The sequence below is a fragment of the Phalangium opilio genome, unplaced genomic scaffold, assembly GCF_054372755.1.
Source record: "Phalangium opilio isolate 3A_F unplaced genomic scaffold, DU_Popi_V2 ptg000101l_1, whole genome shotgun sequence".
NCBI lineage: Eukaryota > Metazoa > Arthropoda > Arachnida > Opiliones > Phalangiidae > Phalangium > Phalangium opilio.
Window position 1 is genome coordinate 1,827,428 of NW_028324204.1, and position 10,273 is coordinate 1,837,700.

Below are 10,273 nucleotides of genomic sequence, written 5' to 3' on the forward strand. Positions count from 1 at the left end.
ATTTAAATATGTTATTAGCCGTATAAAACACTATCAGAAACCATCTAGCGTATACGAGGAACGTCCTTTATAAATAGTCATAAATGAAACGAAACCTGAGAAACATCTCGAAAATATTTCAATTATTACATTGTTCATTTTAGCCTTGAAAGTTGAATTTCTTAAATCTGGCACATACGATCTTCATTTACATTTAATATGTTATTAGCCGTATAAAACACTATCAGAAACCATCTAGCGTATACCGGGAACGTCCTTTAATTAGTCATAAATGAAATGAAACCTGAGACAGATCTCGAAAATGATTTCAATTATTACACTGTTCATTTTAGCCTTGAAAGTTGAATATCTTAATTCTGGCACATACGATCTTCATTTATTTTAAATATGTTATTAGCCGTATAAAACACTATCAGAAACCATATAGCGTATACCAGGAACGTCCTTTATAAATAGTCATAAATGTAACGAAACCTGAGAAACATCTCAAAAATGATTTCAATTATTACAATGTTCATTTTAGCTTTGAAAGTCGAATATCTTAAATCTGGCACATACGATCTTCATTTAGTTTAAATATGTTATAAGCCATATGAAACACTATCAGAAACCATCTAGCGTATACCGGGAACGTCCATAAAATTTGTCATAAATGAAAGGAAACCTGAGTAGAATCTCGAAAATGATTTAAATTATTACACTGTTCATTTTAGCGTTGAAAGTTGAATATCTTAATTCTGGCACAAACGATCTTCATTTAGTTTAAATATGTTATTAGCCGTATAAAACACTGTCAGAAACCATCTAGCGTATACGAGGAACGTCCTTTATAAATAGTCATAAATGAAACGAAACCTGAGAAACATCTCGAAAATGATTTCAATTATTACATTGTTCATTTTAGCCTTGAAAGTTGAATTTCTTAAATCTGGCACATACGATCTTCATTTACATTTAATATGTTATTAGCTGTATAAAACACCGTCAGAAACCATCTAGCGTATACCAGGAACGTCCTTTATAAATAGTCATAAATGAAACGAAACCTGAGAAACATCTCGAAAATGATTTCAATTATTACATTGTTCATTTTAGCCTTGAAAGTTGAATTTCTTAAATCTGGCACATACGATCTTCATTTACATTTAATATGTTATTAGCCGTATAAAACACCGTCAGAAACCATCTAGCGTATACGAGGAACGTCCTTTATAAATAGTCATAAATGAAACGAAACCTGAGAAACATCTCGAAAATGATTTCAATTATTACATTGTTCATTTTAGCCTTGAAAGTTGAATTTCTTAAATCTGGCACATACGATCTTCATTTACATTAAATATGTTATTAGCCGTATAAAACACTATCAGAAACCATCTAGCGTATACCGGGAACGTCCTTTAATTAGTCATAAATGAAATGAAACCTGAGACAGATCTCGAAAATGATTTCAATTATTACACTGTTCATTTTAGCCTTGAAAGTTGAATATCTTAATTCTGGCACATACGATCTTCATTTATTTTAAATATGTTATTAGCCGTATAAAACACTATCAGAAACCATATAGCGTATACCAGGAACGTCCTTTATAAATAGTCATAAATGTAACGAAACCTGAGAAACATCTACAAAATGATTTCAATTATTACAATGTTCATTTTAGCTTTGAAAGTCGAATATCTTAAATCTGGCACATACGATCTTCATTTAGTTTAAATATGTTATAAGCCATATGAAACACTATCAGAAACCATCTAGCGTATACCGGGAACGTCCATAAAATTTGTCATAAATGAAAGGAAACCTGAGTAGAATCTCGAAAATGATTTAAATTATTACACTGTTCATTTTAGCGTTGAAAGTTGAATATCTTAATTCTGGCACAAACGAACTTCATTTAGTTTAAATATGTTATTAGCCGTATAAAACACTGTCAGAAACCATCTAGCGTATACGAGGAACGTCCTTTATAAATAGTCATAAATGAAACGAAACCTGAGAAACATCTCGAAAATGATTTCAATTATTACATTGTTCATTTTAGCCTTGAAAGTTGAATTTCTTAAATCTGGCATATACGATCTTCATTTACATTAAATATGTTATTAGCCGTATAAAACACTATCAGAAACCATCTAGCGTATACCGGGAACGTCCTTTAATTAGTCATAAATGAAATGAAACCTGAGACAGATCTCGAAAATGATTTAAATTATTACACTGTTCATTTTAGCCTTGAAAGTTGAATATCTTAATTCTGGCACATACGATCTTCATTTAATTTAAATATGTTATTAGCCGTATAAAACACTATCAGAAACCATCTAGCGTATACGAGGAACGTCCTTTATAAATAGTCATAAATGAAACGAAACCTGAGAAACATATCGAAAATGATTTCAATTATTACATTGTTCATTTTAGCCTTGAAAGTTGAATTTCTTAAATCTGGCACATACGATCTTCATTTACATTTAATATGTTATTAGCCGTATAAAACACCGTCAGAAACCATCTAGCGTATACGAGGAACGTCCTTTATAAATAGTCATAAATGAAACGAAACCTGAGAAACATCTCGAAAATGATTTCAATTATTACATTGTTCATTTTAGCCTTGAAAGTTGAATTTCTTAAATCTGGCACATACGATCTTCATTTACATTAAATATGTTATTAGCCGTATAAAACACTATCAGAAACCATCTAGCGTATACCGGGAACGTCCTTTAATTAGTCATAAATGAAATGAAACCTGAGACAGATCTCGAAAATGATTTCAATTATTACACTGTTCATTTTAGCCTTGAAAGTTGAATATCTTAATTCTGGCACATACGATCTTCATTTAGTTTAAATATGTTATTAGCCGTATAAAACACTATCAGAAACCATATAGCGTATACCAGGAACGTCCTTTATAAATAGTCATAAATGTAACGAAACCTGAGAAACATCTCAAAAATGATTTCAATTATTACAATGTTCATTTTAGCTTTGAAAGTCGAATATCTTAAATCTGGCACATACGATCTTCATTTAGTTTAAATATGTTATAAGCCATATGAAACACTATCAGAAACCATCTAGCGTATACCGGGAACGTCCATAAAATTTGTCATAAATGAAAGGAAACCTGAGTAGAATCTCGAAAATGATTTAAATTATTACACTGTTCATTTTAGCGTTGAAAGTTGAATATCTTAATTCTGGCACAAACGATCTTCATTTAGTTTAAATATGTTATTAGCCGTATAAAACACTGTCAGAAACCATCTAGCGTATACGAGGAACGTCCTTTATAAATAGTCATAAATGAAACGAAACCTGAGAAACATCTCGAAAATGATTTCAATTATTACATTGTTCATTTTAGCCTTGAAAGTTGAATTTCTTAAATCTGGCACATACGATCTTCATTTACATTTAATATGTTATTAGCCGTATAAAACACCGTCAGAAACCATCTAGCGTATACCAGGAACGTCCTTTATAAATAGTCATAAATGAAACGAAACCTGAGAAACATCTCGAAAATGATTTCAATTATTACATTGTTCATTTTAGCCTTGAAAGTTGAATTTCTTAAATCTGGCACATACGATCTTCATTTACATTTAATATGTTATTAGCCGTATAAAACACCGTCAGAAACCATCTAGCGTATACCAGGAACGTCCTTTATAAATAGTCATAAATGAAACGAAACCTGAGAAACATCTCGAAAATGATTTCAATTATTACATTGTTCATTTTAGCCTTGAAAGTTGAATTTCTTAAATCTGGCACATACGATCTTCATTTACATTTAATATGTTATTAGCCGTATAAAACACCGTCAGAAACAATCTAGCGTATACCAGGAACGTCCTTTATAAATAGTCATAAATGAAACGAAACCTGAGAAACATATCGAAAATGATTTCAATTATTACATTGTTCATTTTAGCCTTGAAAGTTGAATTTCTTAAATCTGGCACATACGATCTTCATTTACATTTAATATGTTATTAGCCGTATAAAACACCGTCAGAAACCATCTAGCGTATACGAGGAACGTCCTTTATAAATAGTCATAAATGAAACGAAACCTGAGAAACATCTCGAAAATGATTTCAATTATTACATTGTTCATTTTAGCCTTGAAAGTTGAATTTCTTAAATCTGGCACATACGATCTTCATTTACATTAAATATGTTATTAGCCGTATAAAACACTATCAGAAACCATCTAGCGTATACCGGGAACGTCCTTTAATTAGTCATAAATGAAATGAAACCTGAGACAGATCTCGAAAATGATTTCAATTATTACACTGTTCATTTTAGCCTTGAAAGTTGAATATCTTAATTCTGGCACATACGATCTTCATTTATTTTAAATATGTTATTAGCCGTATAAAACACTATCAGAAACCATATAGCGTATACCAGGAACGTCCTTTATAAATAGTCATAAATGTAACGAAACCTGAGAAACATCTCGAAAATGATTTCAATTATTACATTGTTCATTTTAGCCTTGAAAGTTGAATTTCTTAAATCTGGCACATACGATCTTCATTTAGTTTAAATATGTTATTAGCCGTATAAAACACTATCAGAAACCATCTAGCGTATACCAGGAACGTCCTTTATAAATAGTCATAAATGAAACGAAACCTGAGAAACATCTCGAAAATGATTTCAATTATTACATTGTTCATTTTAGCCTTGAAAGTTGAATTTCTTAAATCTGGCACATACGATCTTCATTTACATTTAATATGTTATTAGCCGTATAAAACACCGTCAGAAACCATCTAGCGTATACCAGGAACGTCCTTTATAAATAGTCATAAATGAAACGAAACCTGAGAAACATCTCGAAAATGATTTCAATTATTACATTGTTCATTTTAGCATTGAAAGTTGAATTTCTTAAATCTGGCACATACGATCTTCATTTACATTTAATATGTTATTAGCCGTATAAAACACCGTCAGAAACCATCTAGCGTATACCAGGAACGTCCTTTATAAATAGTCATAAATGAAACGAAACCTGAGTAGAATCTCGAAAATGATTTAAATTATTACACTGTTCATTTTAGCGTTGAAAGTTGAATATCTTAATTCTGGCACAAACGATCTTCATTTAGTTTAAATATGTTATTAGCCGTATAAAACACTGTCAGAAACCATCTAGCGTATACGAGGAACGTCCTTTATAAATAGTCATAAATGAAACGAAACCTGAGAAACATCTCGAAAATGATTTCAATTATTACATTGTTCATTTTAGCCTTGAAAGTTGAATTTCTTAAATCTGGCACATACGATCTTCATTTACATTTAATATGTTATTAGCCGTATAAAACACCGTCAGAAACCATCTAGCGTATACCAGGAACGTCCTTTATAAATAGTCATAAATGAAACGAAACCTGAGAAACATCTCGAAAATGATTTCAATTATTACATTGTTCATTTTAGCCTTGAAAGTTGAATTTCTTAAATCTGGCACATACGATCTTCATTTAGTTTAAATATGTTATTAGCCGTATAAAACACTATCAGAAACCATCTAGCGTATACCAGGAACGTCCTTTATAAATAGTCATAAATGAAACGAAACCTGAGAAACATCTCGAAAATGATTTCAATTATTACATTGTTCATTTTAGCCTTGAAAGTTGAATTTCTTAAATCTGGCACATACGATCTTCATTTACATTTAATATGTTATTAGCCGTATAAAACACCGTCAGAAACCATCTAGCGTATACGAGGAACGTCCTTTATAAATAGTCATAAATGAAACGAAACCTGAGAAACATCTCGAAAATGATTTCAATTATTACATTGTTCATTTTAGCCTTGAAAGTTGAATTTCTTAAATCTGGCACATACGATCTTCATTTACATTAAATATGTTATTAGCCGTATAAAACACTATCAGAAACCATCTAGCGTATACCGGGAACGTCCTTTAATTAGTCATAAATGAAATGAAACCTGAGACAGATCTCGAAAATGATTTCAATTATTACACTGTTCATTTTAGCCTTGAAAGTTGAATATCTTAATTCTGGCACATACGATCTTCATTTATTTTAAATATGTTATTAGCCGTATAAAACACTATCAGAAACCATATAGCGTATACCAGGAACGTCCTTTATAAATAGTCATAAATGTAACGAAACCTGAGAAACATCTCGAAAATGATTTCAATTATTACATTGTTCATTTTAGCCTTGAAAGTTGAATTTCTTAAATCTGGCACATACGATCTTCATTTAGTTTAAATATGTTATTAGCCGTATAAAACACTATCAGAAACCATCTAGCGTATACCAGGAACGTCCTTTATAAATAGTCATAAATGAAACGAAACCTGAGAAACATCTCGAAAATGATTTCAATTATTACATTGTTCATTTTAGCCTTGAAAGTTGAATTTCTTAAATCTGGCACATACGATCTTCATTTACATTTAATATGTTATTAGCCGTATAAAACACCGTCAGAAACCATCTAGCGTATACCAGGAACGTCCTTTATAAATAGTCATAAATGAAACGAAACCTGAGAAACATCTCGAAAATGATTTCAATTATTACATTGTTCATTTTAGCATTGAAAGTTGAATTTCTTAAATCTGGCACATACGATCTTCATTTACATTTAATATGTTATTAGCCGTATAAAACACCGTCAGAAACCATCTAGCGAATACCAGGAACGTCCTTTATAAATAGTCATAAATGAAACGAAACCTGAGTAGAATCTCGAAAATGATTTAAATTATTACACTGTTCATTTTAGCGTTGAAAGTTGAATATCTTAATTCTGGCACAAACGATCTTCATTTAGTTTAAATATGTTATTAGCCGTATAAAACACTGTCAGAAACCATCTAGCGTATACGAGGAACGTCCTTTATAAATAGTCATAAATGAAACGAAACCTGAGAAACATCTCGAAAATGATTTCAATTATTACATTGTTCATTTTAGCCTTGAAAGTTGAATTTCTTAAATCTGGCACATACGATCTTCATTTACATTTAATATGTTATTAGCCGTATAAAACACCGTCAGAAACCATCTAGCGTATACCAGGAACGTCCTTTATAAATAGTCATAAATGAAACGAAACCTGAGAAACATCTCGAAAATGATTTCAATTATTACATTGTTCATTTTAGCCTTGAAAGTTGAATTTCTTAAATCTGGCACATACGATCTTCATTTAGTTTAAATATGTTATTAGCCGTATAAAACACTATCAGAAACCATCTAGCGTATACCAGGAACGTCCTTTATAAATAGTCATAAATGAAACGAAACCTGAGAAACATCTCGAAAATGATTTCAATTATTACATTGTTCATTTTAGCCTTGAAAGTTGAATTTCTTAAATCTGGCACATACGATCTTCATTTACATTTAATATGTTATTAGCCGTATAAAACACCGTCAGAAACCATCTAGCGTATACGAGGAACGTCCTTTATAAATAGTCATAAATGAAACGAAACCTGAGAAACATCTCGAAAATGATTTCAATTATTACATTGTTCATTTTAGCCTTGAAAGTTGAATTTCTTAAATCTGGCACATACGATCTTCATTTACATTAAATATGTTATTAGCCGTATAAAACACTATCAGAAACCATCTAGCGTATACCGGGAACGTCCTTTAATTAGTCATAAATGAAATGAAACCTGAGACAGATCTCGAAAATGATTTAAATTATTACACTGTTCATTTTAGCCTTGAAAGTTGAATATCTTAATTCTGGCACATACGATCTTCATTTAGTTTAAATATGTTATTAGCCGTATAAAACACTATCAGAAACCATCTAGCGTATACGAGGAACGTCCTTTATAAATAGTCATAAATGAAACGAAACCTGAGAAACATCTCGAAAATGATTTCAATTATTACATTGTTCATTTTAGCCTTGAAAGTTGAATTTCTTAAATCTGGCACATACGATCTTCATTTACATTTAATATGTTATTAGACGTATAAAACACCGTCAGAAACCATCTAGCGTATACCAGGAACGTCCTTTATAAATAGTCATAAATGAAACGAAACCTGAGAAACATCTCGAAAATATTTCAATTATTACATTGTTCATTTTAGCCTTGAAAGTTGAATTTCTTAAATCTGGCACATACGATCTTCATTTACATTTAATATGTTATTAGCCGTATAAAACACTATCAGAAACCATCTAGCGTATACCGGGAACGTCCTTTAATTAGTCATAAATGAAATGAAACCTGAGACAGATCTCGAAAATGATTTCAATTATTACACTGTTCATTTTAGCCTTGAAAGTTGAATATCTTAATTCTGGCACATACGATCTTCATTTATTTTAAATATGTTATTAGCCGTATAAAACACTATCAGAAACCATATAGCGTATACCAGGAACGTCCTTTATAAATAGTCATAAATGTAACGAAACCTGAGAAACATCTCAAAAATGATTTCAATTATTACAATGTTCATTTTAGCTTTGAAAGTCGAATATCTTAAATCTGGCACATACGATCTTCATTTAGTTTAAATATGTTATAAGCCATATGAAACACTATCAGAAACCATCTAGCGTATACCGGGAACGTCCATAAAATTTGTCATAAATGAAAGGAAACCTGAGTAGAATCTCGAAAATGATTTAAATTATTACACTGTTCATTTTAGCGTTGAAAGTTGAATATCTTAATTCTGGCACAAACGATCTTCATTTAGTTTAAATATGTTATTAGCCGTATAAAACACTGTCAGAAACCATCTAGCGTATACGAGGAACGTCCTTTATAAATAGTCATAAATGAAACGAAACCTGAGAAACATCTCGAAAATGATTTCAATTATTACATTGTTCATTTTAGCCTTGAAAGTTGAATTTCTTAAATCTGGCACATACGATCTTCATTTACATTTAATATGTTATTAGCTGTATAAAACACCGTCAGAAACCATCTAGCGTATACCAGGAACGTCCTTTATAAATAGTCATAAATGAAACGAAACCTGAGAAACATCTCGAAAATGATTTCAATTATTACATTGTTCATTTTAGCCTTGAAAGTTGAATTTCTTAAATCTGGCACATACGATCTTCATTTACATTTAATATGTTATTAGCCGTATAAAACACCGTCAGAAACCATCTAGCGTATACGAGGAACGTCCTTTATAAATAGTCATAAATGAAACGAAACCTGAGAAACATCTCGAAAATGATTTCAATTATTACATTGTTCATTTTAGCCTTGAAAGTTGAATTTCTTAAATCTGGCACATACGATCTTCATTTACATTAAATATGTTATTAGCCGTATAAAACACTATCAGAAACCATCTAGCGTATACCGGGAACGTCCTTTAATTAGTCATAAATGAAATGAAACCTGAGACAGATCTCGAAAATGATTTCAATTATTACACTGTTCATTTTAGCCTTGAAAGTTGAATATCTTAATTCTGGCACATACGATCTTCATTTATTTTAAATATGTTATTAGCCATATGAAACACTATCAGAAACCATCTAGCGTATACCGGGAACGTCCATAAAATTTGTCATAAATGAAAGGAAACCTGAGTAGAATCTCGAAAATGATTTAAATTATTACACTGTTCATTTTAGCGTTGAAAGTTGAATATCTTAATTCTGGCACAAACGATCTTCATTTAGTTTAAATATGTTATTAGCCGTATAAAACACTATCAGAAACCATCTAGCGTATACGAGGAACGTCCTTTATAAATAGTCATAAATGAAACGAAACCTGAGAAACATCTCGAAAATGATTTCAATTATTACATTGTTCATTTTAGCCTTGAAAGTTGAATTTCTTAAATCTGGCATATACGATCTTCATTTACATTAAATATGTTATTAGCCGTATAAAACACTATCAGAAACCATCTAGCGTATACCGGGAACGTCCTTTAATTAGTCATAAATGAAATGAAACCTGAGACAGATCTCGAAAATGATTTAAATTATTACACTGTTCATTTTAGCCTTGAAAGTTGAATATCTTAATTCTGGCACATACGATCTTCATTTAATTTAAATATGTTATTAGCCGTATAAAACACTATCAGAAACCATCTAGCGTATACGAGGAACGTCCTTTATAAATAGTCATAAATGAAACGAAACCTGAGAAACATATCGAAAATGATTTCAATTATTACATTGTTCATTTTAGCCTTGAAAGTTGAATTTCTTAAATCTGGCACAT